General features: G+C 38.4%; 1 pseudogene across 1 annotated transcript; it reads left to right on the top strand.

Annotated features, from left to right (window-relative positions):
- The first annotated feature begins 361 nt into the window (after positions 1–361).
- Positions 362–7,760, top strand: LOC144339877 (26S proteasome regulatory subunit 8-like; annotated as a pseudogene). Its single transcript, XR_013415413.1, has 2 exons — positions 362–487; positions 558–7,760. The product of XR_013415413.1 is annotated as a 26S proteasome regulatory subunit 8-like (transcript).
- Positions 7,761–13,629: the final 5,869 nt, after the last annotated feature.

Below are 13,629 nucleotides of genomic sequence, written 5' to 3'. Positions count from 1 at the left end.
TATTTAGAAGTAGAAAGTAAGAGTGCTTTCATGGAAATTTGTCATATTCTCCCTTCTATCTAGAAGTTGACAATAAATTGCACTAAAACTGAGAAATAGCTGAATGCTGAAAAATACCATGAATTCATGTTATGGCTTCTTTATTTTTGTATATCCATTCCCACAAATTGAATTTAAAATTATTAATGAAAATTCTATAATAAGTAATAATGTGTGTATTAGTACTGGGCAAAGAAGTCTTTCTTTGTTACATTAACCATTAGTAAAAGATGTACTTTGACATTTCTGATGTAAAACCTATATGTAAATGTTGTAATTGAAATATGATTGGACAGCTGTCAAGTTTTGGGGAGGGAAGCAGATGCCGGCGTTCTCTGCTGAAAAGACAAGATGGAACTTGACAGACCACAGCAGATGGAGCCGGAAGAGGAAAAGGCAGGCAGTGGACTCTGCCAGTATTATCTGTTCAAGATTGAAGAACTCCAGGGTCAACTGCAATATAAATTGGATGGGGGAAAGCCACAAGGAACAGTTCTGAACTCCAGGTGCATATGCAGCTGTTTTTGAATGATAAGACCCTAAACCTTTGGAGGCAGCAGGTGCACAGGAATGAACTAAATACTAAAGTGTGCCGATTTCAGGAGGAGCTACAGCTGCTGCAGGAACAGGACTCCTATGTCGGGGAAGTAGTCCAGGCCATGGATAAGAAGAAAGTGTTGGTCAAGGTGCATCCCAAGAACAAGTTTGTCGTAGATGTGGACAAAAATATCAGCATCAGTGACGTGACACCCAGTTCCCTGGTGGTTCTAAGAAATGACAGCTACACTTTGTACAAGATCCTACCCAACAAGGTGGACTCCTTGGTGTCACTGATGATGGTGAAGAAAGCACCAGATTCGACTTATAAATTGATTGGTAGACTGGATAGGCAGATCAAGGAGATCAAAGAAGTGATCGACCTGCCTGCTAAGCATCCCCAGCTCTTCAAAGTACTGGGCATTGCACAGCCCAAGGGAGTGCTGCTTGGAAGACACTGTTGGCCTAGGCCCTGGCTTATCATAGGGACTGTACCTTTATTCATATCTCTGGCTCTGAATTGGTACAGAAATTAATTGGGGAATTTCTGTGATGGCAGAGAAAATCCTCATCTGTCATCTTCACGGATGAAATCGACTTGATTGGCACCTCATAGCTGGAGGGGGTTGCTGGAGGGACCAGTGAAGTGCAGCAGACAATGCTTCGAGGATGGCTTTGAGGGTACCAGGAGTATCACGGTTTATCACGGCTACTAATACGATTGATATCCTGTACTCGGCACTGCTTTGCCCAGGGCACATTGACAGAAAAATTGAGTTCCCACCCCGCAATGAGGAGGCCTGACTGCACACTTTCAACTCTTTCAAGATTCATTCTCAGAAATCAACCTGACCCAGGGGATCAACCTGAGAAAAATTGCTGAGCTTATGTCAGGAGCATCGGGCTGGAGTGAAGGGCATGTGCACAGAAACCGGCCTGTATGCTCTGAGTTAACAGTGAGTCCATGTCACTCAGAAGGACTTTGAGATAGTACAAAGTCCTGCCTCATGCCAAAGGACAGTGAGGAAAAACATGTCCATCAAGAAACTATGGAATTGAGTGGACATCTTTTGTGTGTATCCCTACAGTAAAACTCAGTGGAACAAGAAAAAAAAAAAAAAGAAAAAGTTTTGGGAAGGGATGATCTGCTAGTGTATAATCAACTTTTAAAATTTAGCTTGTATTTAGTAACATTTCATTATGTTTTGAAAAAAAGAGTAAAAAATCTTTTGAAGCACAATTTTCATGATGTAAAAGATGCTGAGTTTCCTAGCGTAAGAACATGAGTTCTGGAAACAGTCTTAGGGACACTGGGCAAGATAGAGCACCCCTCCCCCCTCACCGCCAACCAACTTTGTTTGTAAAAAGAGATAATACTGCCTACATCAGGGTTGGTGTGAGGATTAGTTAGAAAAGTACATGTATGTAAGCACCAGACACATAGTAAGCACTTAATGTTAGTGGCTAGTGTAAACAAACATATTTGTGCCCACTTACGAATAATTTTAGTATTCTCTCCAGTCATGAGGTGTAGTAGTAATATCTAAGACCTTAACTGAAGTGTTTAAAGAAACCTAGGTATAATAGAGAACATCATGGGTGCTAATTTACACTCTCACTAAAACCCAGTGATTTTACTATATCAGCTACCATAAAGCACTACTTGATTCTGTAGATTATATGGACCAAGAACGTAGAAATGAGATAGCCGATCTCTAGGAACTGGATTTTTAGTGGGTAAAGCAAGCAAGCATGTAATAGAGAACAATAAAAGCTCTGATAGACATATGTACAAGGTGGTGTAGAGGTACAAAGGAAAATTAGACTAGACAAGAGAGTGATTAAACTTAAGTACTTAAGAACAAATAGATCATAGTTCTAGGGGACGTGGAACATGCAAAGTGGAAAGTTTGGGAAGAGTATTCCCAAGGCAAAAAACTTAGCACGTACAAACATAGGAGGAAAGTGAGACACTCTTAAAGAGTTGCTGTGCTTTGGGAAGCGGACGGATCACGAGATCAAGAGACTGAGACCATTCCGGCCAACACAGTGAAACCCTGTCTCTACTAAAAATGCAAAAAGTAGCTGGCGTGGTGGTGCGCGCCTATAGTCCATCTACTCGGGAGGCTGAGGTAGGAGAATTGCTTGAACAATTCTCCTGGTGGAGAGGTGGAGGTTGCAGTGAGCTGAGATTGCGCCACTGCACTCTATCCTAGCAACAGAGTGAGACTGTCTCAAAAAAACCCAAAATGTTATGTTGGCCAGGCACGGTGGCACACACCTGTAATCCTAGCACTTTGGGAGGCCAAGGCGGGGTGGATCACTACCTGAGGCCAGGAGTTTGAGACCAGCCTGGCCAACATGACGAAACCCCAGCTCTACTAAAAATACAAAAATTAGCCAGTGCGGTAGTGTGCACCTGTAGTCCCAGCTACTTGGAAGGCTGAGGCATGAGCCCAGGAGGCGGAGGTTGCAGTAAGCTGGGATCGTCCCACTGCACTCTAGCCTGGGCAATAGAGTGAGACTCTGTCTCCAAAAATAAAAAAAGAAGAAAGTTGCTATGTCTGGAGAGGTAAACAGGTGATAAATCATGAAGAGATTTATGTCTTAAACTATAATTGAAGGATTTGAAACAGGAAAAAGAATCACATTTATACTTACGAGAGGTATGAGACTGGAGGCAGAGAGACGTGTTAGAACATTTATACTAATTCAGGCAAGATGATGAGGGGCAGAACTAAAGCAATGAAAATAGGGAAAGCAAGTGCAGAAGAACAGAACAGATTTAGAGAGCAGAATTGACCCATCTGGGACAAGTTCTAGTTGTCCATTCTGTTGCCAGTGCTGCAGAGTCCAGAGGCAGCACAGTGCTTCATTTGGTGAGGGAGTTCACAAGAGAAAACCAAACTAGCTTTTTTAACAGACCCATTTGTGAGAACTGACCTAGTCCCTTGATAATAACCATTAATCCATGCATAGATTAATCCATTTTTGGAGACATAGATAGCCCTCATAATCCAATCACCACTTAAAGGCCCTACCTCTTAATATTGATACATTAGGAATTAAGTTTTAACACAAATTTCAGTGGGGGCAAACATTCAGATCATAGCAGTGTCTATTAGGGTGTAGGAGGTATCTCTACCCAAATGTTTAGGGTGTCAGTAAGTATGTGATAAGTGGGATTGTTGAGCTAGTTTAACGACGTCTAGGTTGGTTGGGTTGGACTTTTCCTCATGTCCCCTCCCTGCTTAGCTCTAGCTGCCTATTGGAATGTAGCCATGCTTTTCCTGGGTTTGCTTAGTGAAATGCTGAGATGCACTCTGAAGCATTCTTGAGGTTTTCCCTTTGGTTCATTTGTCCCATACTCTTTCCATTATGCCAGTCTTCTCAGATCTTCACAACACAAGTAAATCTGTTGGAAGCAAGATCTTGTAGAAGTAGACATATAGGAAAAATAGAGCCTGCTGTCCTGATGGATGCTGCTGTTAAAATAGGTTGGGTTGGCCTAGGTAAGAGGAGGACCAGAAGAGATTTATGATTTCTTGGAAGGCTATGAGTTGCTGCTGGCCCCATCATAATCTTTGTTTAGCAAAAGTTGGGAAATGAATATTGGTACACTTACATTCCTTGGAAGAGCAGCAGAAACCTTGGGATATCCTTGTGGGTCAAGGAGACAACTCTCCTCATGGATTCCCTAATTTGATACAGCATACTCATGGAAACGCCAATTCAAGTTTTCACAAGTTTCTCTTAAAGTTCACTTACGATTTCCTAGACCAAGAAGTCCTACAATGCAAGGCCTGTGAAAATGTTGTAAACTTAATACCTGACAGGGAGATATTCAAAGATGTCAAAGCCCCTGTTTTTATAAATATTTCCACATGGTTTAAGATTTGCCTTCCCACATAAAATGAGTAAAAATAACAATAATTTTTCTGCAATACCTTAATGATGCTGTAATTATAAAGCAGGGTTTTAAAATTCTGCCATGTAGTGCCTTATTTTTATAGTAATGTTTTCTATGAACCTTTGAATTTAATGTGTATTAAGAGATTTAAAGAGTATGTAACTAAAAAATATCTTTCCAACAGAGTCACCTTGAGATTTAATGCTTTCCAATTGGCTTGATCATTTGGTGGCAAGACAACTAGTTGGGTAACTGAACATAGACTATACAGTGTTAGCAAATACAAATTTATATTTCAGAAAAATATCAAATAACTGTATATCATCAAAGCCTGTATGCATCTTTCAAGGTAACACATTAACACTTGGAATATTATTAAATCTGTAAATACTAAGGATATTATCTAAATAGATGATATCCATCAAACGATATATAAAGTTCATCTGTTGTTGGAAATCAAATGTTGCAAAGGCCAAAGGTATTTAATATCCAAACTATTGTTTTAGCATATATTTAATAATATAAAAACTCTAAAGTGATATATTGCATTTTTTTTTTCAGTCTTTGAAATCTGGTTGTGTTTTACGCTTACAGCACATCTCTATTCAGGACTATAGCCACTTTTTAAGTTGTCAAGAGTTGTATGTGACCAGTGGCTACTGTGCTGGCAGCACAGGTCCAGATGACTCTGGGAGGCTTTTCTACTCCTATCTGTCCTTACCTGAATATTTCTGAAGGCCTTCTAATTCCAACTTCATGAAGACTCTTGGGTCTTTTTCAAAGTTTATTTAACTGCTGCACATGAGCAGAACTTGTCCTAAATTATTACTAAATTGAGGCAGTTTCCTCATTTTTAAATGAAAGAGCTGGAAATATCTTTAAAAGGTTGAGGGTCTAATGAATCGTCTTCATGTACATTCATAGATAGCATTGGCTTTCATTGTGATTATGGTTTTTGGTGAGGGCACATGAGCTTTGAACACCTAGTTAGTGTTTTAGTTAGGAAGTGCAGTTTATGAGGCTTTGGCCAAATAATCATCCAGGAATTGTGAGTGATGCTGGTGAATAGTTCTAGTCAGATTTGTCCCTTGTGTTGAGTTCTATGGAGGACATTTTCATGGGTTTCAGACCTTACAGCTAATAGTTGGCTTCCTGCCTACGTCAGTGCTTAAACTGTCAAACTTGTCCACCAAACCCTCAATTCATAAAGCTGACTCTTCAAAATCCAGCATAAGAGGCACCAGTAGTCAAGTCTAATTTTCAGTAAGATATTCCCTAGTTTGCCTAGAGATTCTGTGCTCAGATGCCATGTTGAATGGAGTCAGCAGGCAGGTGTTGGCAGGGAGGTTGTCTATGAGGTTGGCATACACAGTGGGAAGACAGACGTTACATATGTCTTCTTTGGGATCCCCATAAGCCACTGGTTCTCAATACTTACCTAAACAATAGGTCAACTCAGGGAGGAAAGACATATAGAGGCATCTGTTTAAATATATTAAGGTCTTGACCTCACCCCAGAGATTCTGAGTTAATCTAGTGTGATTCTGTTGTATAGTCAGTGTACAACCTATCAAAGGTTTTCTCATACACCTCAAAAATAGGGGTGAACCTATGAAGAGGAAAGGGTGCCAAGAATGTCTCAGACCTCTGCAACTAAGCTGTAGCTATATTCCTTTCAATTTTCTTTCCTACTTGATCAAACTCTTAACTCTTTTTGGATGAGAAAACTGCTCTGGCATCATTATGCATTCTACCCAAATCTAGTTGATAGGACAATGTCTAATTCAGCCAGGCTCCGATCCTTAATTTTCACAAAGAATTTGTAGATTCTCAAAAGCTCTTTTTACTTCCAGAATGGCTCTGACAAATCAAAAGCCTTTGGCTTCCAGACACTTCTCTTCCTTTGGATTTAAAGAACTTGACTTTGACATTCAAAATAATACCTTTGATTTGTCCTCATTTTCTCTCCCTCCTGAAGCAGTGACCATCAATGAGTCATTGAATAAAATGCCATGAGCAACTAGGAACATGAACTAGGAATGAAAAACGTTCAAAAATAGTATTCTGCTGCACTCACATCAATCGATAGAAAGCTATTGAAACCTAAATACATAACTCTAGTCTGATTTTCATTCTTAGAGTTATGTGGTGATCTTCAGAAGTCTTCTCTCCCTGAAGAAGAATGTGTATAGGAGTTACTTGCACTAGAATGCAGGCACTATCATTCATTCATTTAGCACATATGGTTGGTTGTGTTGGTTCATTTAGCACGTATTTCTTGAACATTTGATAGATGAAAAACACTGGGTGAGACACCACATATACATTGATGGGGAAAAGGATAGTGCCTGCCCTAATGGGCTTAATCATTTATAGTATCACAAATCTATAAATAGCAGGCTGTCTGAAACCTGGTTCTTAAATAAGTATTTGTGTCAGTTCTTACAAGGAATGAGGTTATTAAGGTCATTGGAAAACCCTTTATTTGACTCTACATCCGGTAGGACTTTTATACTTTGTGCCAGACCTTCCTGTGTGTCAGTGCTATTAAAACAAAGGAGAAAGTAGGTAAAAGTACTTCAAACACTAGGATTGAGGTAGAGCCAGCCAGACACAGATTTCCTAACTTGTTTCCATTTTTAGAGGGCTATTTCTTCAGTAAAAACAGTATTATATTTCTAATCAGCTTTTTCTTCATTGCTTCCTAAAGGCAACTTTGTTTTTTTTAATTATATTTTTTTGAGACAGAGTCTTGCTCTGTTGCCCAGGTTGGAGTGCAGTGGCGAGATCTTAGCTCACTGCTACCTCTGTAAAGGCAACTTTAAATAAAGTTACAATTTACATGCAACAAAAACATGCATGTACAGTCTGATTAATTTGTGCAAGACATGCATACCTGTGTGACTATCACCACAACCAAAATAGATAATATTTTCATCACCCCTCAAAAATTACTTCAGGACTCTTAATTGGTTCCTACCCATCACCCCACAGCCCTAGGCAGCCATTGATCTGCTCTGTGTCACTGTAGATTAGATGAAATCATTCAGTATGTACTTTATTTGTGTAAATTTGTTTTGCTAAGCATAGTGTCTGAGAAATATCACAGATGCAATGATGTTGCCTGAATCATCGCAAGACATTGCTTGAATCAGTAGTAGTGTTCCATTCAATGAATATGCTACAGTTTGTTATTCTCCTATTGGTGGGCACCTGGGCTGTTTCTAGTTTGTGGCTATTACGAATAAAATGACTATGAAAGTTTGAATATAAATCTTTGTGTGAACATGTGATTTCATTTCTCTTCAATAAATACCTAGGGATGAAATTGCCGAGTCATGTGGTAAGTATTTGTTTAACTTTGTAAGATACTGCCAAACTGTTTTCCAAAGTAGCTGTGCCATGTTACATTTCCACCAGCAATGTATGAGGGTTGCAATTTTACCACATTATTGCCAATACATGCTGGTGTCGGGCTTTTTAATTTTGGACATTCTAGTGGGTCTGTAGTGGTATCTCGTGGTTTTAGTTGGAATCTACTTAACCACTAATGACATTAATCATCTTTTTATATGCTCATTTGCCATTCCTGTAGCTTCTTTGGTGAAAGGTCAGTTCTTTATACCATTATTTTTAACAGGTTTATTGAGGTTTAATTTACATACCATAAAAATCCACCCACTAAAAGTATATAATTAAATGGTTTTTCATATATTTTTGGAGTTGTAGTCCTTAGCATAATCAGTTTTGGAATATTTATATCACTCTAGAGAAACCTTATACTCATTAGCAATCACCCTCAATTTTCCCCTCCTCTAGCCCTAGGCAACCACCAGCTTTCTGTTTCCATAGATTTTCCTTGACTAGATATTATGTATAAGTGGTATGATACAAAATAGAGTCATTTGCATTTGGCTTCACCTAACATAATTGTATCTGAAGATCACCCATGTTTAGCATGCATTAGTAATTCTTCCCTTATATTTTGCTGAATAGCAAAAAATAATTTTAAAAATCCATTCTATTGTATGGATATACCACATTTGTTTATCCACTTGCCAGTTGATGGATTGGATCATCTCCACTTTTGGGGCTTTTATGAATAATGCTTGTATGAACGTTTGCCTTCAGTTCTTTGTTTAGACGTATGTTTTCATGTGTTTTGGGTAAGTATTTAGAAGTACAGTTGCTGGGTCATACGTGTGCAGCTTTATACGCAATGCTCACTGTTATCTTATTCCCTAGGTCTGTTAAATTCCTGACTGTTTTGCCCATCTGTGGCTTGCCCCAGCCAGTATCTCAATCTAGGTACAATGTTGGCCTTACCTGTTTGCTGTTCAGATCGATATTGTTTTTGACAACACTCCTGCATGTGTATTTTTCCCACATTCTTCTCCATATCAGTTCAGCCCCCTCCAGCAGGGAGGCTGCAGGCCTTGACGGCCTGCCCACCCTGGTAGAACTATAGTGCCACAGAACTTGAGGGACTGGGAGAGAGTGAGATGGGGGCAGCCTCAGACTACAATGCCACAGACTGCCACTGTTCTAACCAAGGTTCAGTAGGTTTTCTTGAATAAATGTTTCTCAGCTTGTTGCATGCATTAGTCAGTTCTCAGAATTCTGAAATGAGTATTTTCACAGTTTTGTCAAGTTTTATCTTGCTTTTTGGGGAGAAAATTTGCCAAACTCATTACTCAGACATTCCTGAAATCTCATTGGGATGCTTTTTTGTTTTTGTTTTTATTTTTATATATACTTTAAGTTCTGGGATACATGTGCAGAACATGCAGGTTTGTTACATAGGTATACATGGGCCATGATGGTTTGCTGTACCCATCAACCCATCATCTACGTTAGGTATTTCTCCTAATGCTATGCCTCCCCTAGCCCCCCAGCCCACAACAGGCCCCAGTGTGTGATGTTCCCCTCCCTCTGTCCATGTGTTCTCATTGCTCAACTCCCACTTATGAGTGAGAACATGCGGTGTTTGGTTTTCTGCTTCTGTATTAGTTTGCTGAGAATGATTGTTTCCAGCTTCATCCATGTCCCTACAGAGGACATGAACTCATCCTTTTTTATGGCTGCATAGTATTCCATGGTGTGTATGTGCCACATTTTCTTCATCCAGTCTATCATTGATGGACGTTTGGGTTGGTTCCAAGTCTTTGCTATTGTGAATGGTGCTGCACGTGTGTATGTGCCTTTGCAGCAGAATGATTTATAATCCTTTGGGTATATACCCAGTAATGGGATTGCTGGGTCAAATGGTATTTCTAGTTCTGGATCCTTGAGGAATCGCCACACTGTCTTCCACAATGGTTGAACTAATTTACACTCTCACCAACAGTGTAAAAGTGTTCCTATTTCTCCACATCCTCTCCAGCATCTGTTGTTTCCTGACTTTTTAATGATCGTCATTCCAACTGGCGTGAGAATGGTATAACATTGTGGTTTTGATTTGCATTTATCTAATGACCAGTGATGATGAGGTTTTTTTTCCGTTAAGTTTGTTGGCCATATAAATGTCTTCTTTTGAGAAGTATCTGTTCATATTCTTTGCCCACTTTTTGATGGGACTGCTTGTTTTTTTCTTGTAAATTTGTTTAGATTCCTTGTAGATTCTGGATATTAGCCCTTTGTCAGATGGATAGATTGCAAAAATTTTCTCCCATTCTGTAGATTGCCTGTTCACTCTGATGTTAGTTTCTTTTGCTATGCAGAAGCTCTTTAGTTTAATTAGATCCCATTTGTCAATTTTGGCTTTTGTTGCCATTGCTTTTGGTGTTTTAGTCATGAAATCTTTGCTCATGCCTATGTCCTGAATGGTATTTCCTAGGTTTTCTTCTAGGGTTTTATGGTTTTAGGTCTTACGTTTAAGTCTTTAATCCATCTTGAGTTGATTTTTGTATAAGGTTTAAGGAAGGGGTCCAATTTCAGTTTTCTGCATGTGGCTAGCCAGTTTTCCCAACATCATTTATTAAATTGAGAATCCTTTCCCCATTGGTTGGTTGTGTCAGGTTTGTCAAAGATCAGATGGTTGTAGATGGGTGGCGTTATTTCTGAGGCCTTTGTTCTGTTCCATTGGTCTGTATATCTGTTTGGTACCAGTACCATGCTGTTTTGGTTACTGTAGCCTTGTAGTCTAGTTTGAAGTCAGGTAGCATGATACCTCCAGCTTTGTTCTTTTTGCTTAGGATTGTCTTGGCTATACAGGCTCTTTTTTGGTTCCATGTGAAATTTAAAGTAGTTTTTTCTAATTCTGTGAAGAAAGTCAGTGGTAACTTGTTGAGATTAGCATTGAATCTATATAAATTATTTTGGGCAGTATGGCCATTTTCACAATATTGATTCTTCCTACCATTGAGCATGGAATGTTTTTCTATTTGTTTGTGTCCTCTTATTTTGAAGAGGTCCTTTATATCCCTTGTGAGTTGTATTCCTAGGTGTTTTATTCTCTTTGTAGCAGTTGTGAAGGGGAGTTCACTCATGATGTGGCTATCACTGGTGTATAAGAATGCTTATGAATTTTGCACATTGATTTTGTATCCTGAGACTTTGCTGAAGTTGCAGTTGTATATCTTATTAATGAGTTGTAAGAGTTCTTTGTTTTTTATACAGGTCTTAGGTATGTAATTTGTGAATGCATTCTCAATCTGTGCTTGCCTTTCCATTTTCTTAATAGTGCCTTTGAAAGAGCAAAAGTTTTAAATTTCAATGTCAAATGTATTAGTTTCTTCTTTCCTGTTTTCCTGCCTTTTTTTGTCCTAAGGAATTGTTGCCTAATATAAAGTCAAAAAATATTTTCTCTATGGCTCTTAGATTCAGATCTGTGATAGAATTTGAGTTAATTATTGTCTATTGTGAGGATAAGGGCTGAGGTTCATGCTTAACCATATCACCCTCCAGTTTGTTCCACGTCATTTGGTAAAATGAATAACTTTTCCCTGTTGAATTAACTTTCCATCTTTGTTTCAAATCAGATAACCTTCTATGTGTAGACCTGTTTCTGGCTCTATTCTATTCCATTAATTTATATGTCTATGTTAATATCACACTACCTTGATTACTGTAGAATCACAGTAAATCTTGAAATAATCACCTTCAGTTTTGAAATAAATTTTTGCTAGGCCTAGAATCCTAGATTGTCTTTTGTTTTTGTTGTGTTTTCTTTCAGCACTTTAAAGTTGTTGTTCTACTCTTTCGTCTTACATAGCTTCAGACAAGAAGTTTGCCATTATCCTTTTTTTGTCATTTTTAATTGAGATATTTATATGCCATAAAATTCACCATTTTGAAGTGTACAATTCAGAGTTTTGTTTTGTTTTGTTTTGTTTTTTAGCATATTCACAAGATTGTACAGCCATCGCCATGAATTCCAGAACATTTACATCACTTTAAAAAGAAATCCTATGCTCATTAATGGTCGCTCTCCATTTCCCCCTTCCCTCTTTGCCCCAAAATAACCTACTTTCTGTCTCTATGGATCTGTCTATTCTGGACATTTTATTAAATGGAATCATACAACAGGTGGCCTTTTGTGTTGATTTCTTTCATTCAGCCTAATGTTTTCAAGGTTCCCTCATGTTGTAACCCATGTTCATACTTTATTTTTTTTCATGGTCGAATCATATTCCATTGTATGTACCACATTTTGTTTATGGAGATTGGGGCTGTTTTCACTCCTTGGCTGTTATGAATAATGCTACCATGAGCATTAGTGTATAGGTCTTGGTGTGAATGTATTTTCACTTCCCTTGGGCATATACCTAGGAGTAGATTTGCTGGGTCATATGGTAACTCTGTGTTTAACTGAAAACTGCCAAACTTTTGACTACACCATTTTACATTCCCAACAGCAATGTCATTATGAGGGTTCCAGTTTCTGCACATCTTTGCCAACACCTGTTATTGTCCATCTTTTTTATTATAGCCATCCTATAATAAAACAGCTATCAGGTTGCATCTCATGGCTTTAATTTACATATCCTAGTGACTATGTTGAGCATATTTTCATGCTTATTGGCCATTTATATATCTCTTTGAGGAAATGTCTATTCAAATTCTTTGCTCATTTAAAAATTCTGCTGTAGCATTTTAAGAGTTCTTTATATGTTCTAGAGTCACCAGGGGTGTCCAAGGGAGAGAATACAGTCATGTGTTCTTAGTTTCTGTTTCTGGTTGGGCCAGTAAAGCCCCTTCCTCATCCCTCTTTCCCGCTTATCACTAGAGACGGAAACTAAAAACCATGACTTCAGGCTGCTAAACTCTAAAAACAAAACAAAATAGAACAATAACAACAAAATAAGGTGGACTAGACAAACTTATATCTAGACACTTATCATATATGTGATTTGCAAATATTTTCCTTGTGTGGGTTGTCTTTTTACTTTTTTAATAGCGACCTTTGCAGCGCAGAAGTTCTCATTTTGATGAAGTCATATTTATCTAATTTTTATTTGGCTGCTTATGCTTTCAGTGTCATCTAGGAACCATTGCCTAATCAAAGGTCATTAGGATTTGCACCTTTCTTTTCTTCTAAGGATTTTATAATGTTGGCTCTTATTTAGGTCTCTGATACATCTGGAGTGAATTTTTATGTATGGTATGAAGTGTGGTGGTTTAAAGTTTAAAATATTGAAAACTTTAATATTTTGCATATGGATGTCCAGTTGTTCCAGCATCATTTGTTGAAAAAACTATTCTTTCCTCACGAACTGTCATCTTGCCTCTGTTGTTGAAAATCAATTGACTGTAAATGTATGGATTTACTTCAGAACTGTTCATTTTATTCCATTGAGCTCTATCTATTATGCCAGTAGCATACAGTCTGGATGACTACATCTTAGTAATACGTTTTGAGACTGGAAAGTGTTCTTGGGCTGAGAAATGTAAGAATTTTCCATGGTGTTTGACCTAGAGATTAGATCATTCCAATTCATAAGTATTTGTATATGTCCTAGTCAGTTTTGTATTGCAATAAAGGAATACCTGAGGCGGGGTAGTTTATTTAAAGAAAAAAAAAAAAAAGGCCAGGCACAGTGGCTCACGCCTGTAATCCCAGCATTTTGGGAGGCTGAGGTGGGCGGATCACGAGGTCAGGAGATCGAGACCATCCTGGCTAACACGGTGAAACCCCATCTCTA

This window comes from Macaca mulatta, chromosome 3, assembly GCF_049350105.2.
Source record: "Macaca mulatta isolate MMU2019108-1 chromosome 3, T2T-MMU8v2.0, whole genome shotgun sequence".
Classification (NCBI taxonomy): Eukaryota; Metazoa; Chordata; class Mammalia; order Primates; family Cercopithecidae; genus Macaca; species Macaca mulatta.
The sequence above is the reverse complement of the archived record's forward strand: the minus strand, read 5'-3'. Positions and strand labels throughout refer to the sequence as shown.